Source organism: Rhagoletis pomonella, unplaced genomic scaffold (genome assembly GCF_013731165.1).
Source record: "Rhagoletis pomonella isolate Grant_MI unplaced genomic scaffold, Rhpom_1.0 Rhpom_scaffold_04718, whole genome shotgun sequence".
In the NCBI taxonomy this organism is placed as follows: domain Eukaryota; kingdom Metazoa; phylum Arthropoda; class Insecta; order Diptera; family Tephritidae; genus Rhagoletis; species Rhagoletis pomonella.
In genome coordinates this window covers 672-1,220 of record NW_023463265.1, presented here as the reverse complement: position 1 = coordinate 1,220, position 549 = coordinate 672, and positions in this window count along the sequence as shown.

The window sequence follows — 549 nt, the reverse complement described above, 5'->3', positions numbered from 1 at the left end:
AGCCATTTCGCAGACACTTCCAGTATCTTACTTAATTCCGGTATGTTCATAGTATTGGAAAAGATAAGAGAAGAGGTATTTTTTCGCGCAGTAGCGTTCACGGGAAAGTGGGTATAAAGGAGCAGCTTAACCCTAGGAGGTTCAACCAGGTCTGTGCAGACCTTTTGCATATAAACGTGTGTATAACTTTTTAGTTTTGCGTGCTAGAGACGAATCCTTCCATGACTTCCTAGAAGCGGCTACGGCGAACACAATAAGCATAAAATCAGACCTCTTTTGTGTTTGTGTTGGGTTTTATTAGTGTTTGCAAACGTAATGGCTCAAACGGACCAAACAGGTCTGTGCAGATCTATGTGTGGCATGAATGCTGGAGCAGGCGTTTTAAAAATGTTTTGACCACGGACATAACAGTTATAAGTTTTATCGCAAAAACCTTGCCCCATAACAGTTATTAGATGAGAAAATTTTTTTATTTCGCCGATAAGAGTTATAACCCAACGTTTATATTTTACCTTGCCTGATAACTGTTATGCCGGAGAAATATTTTTT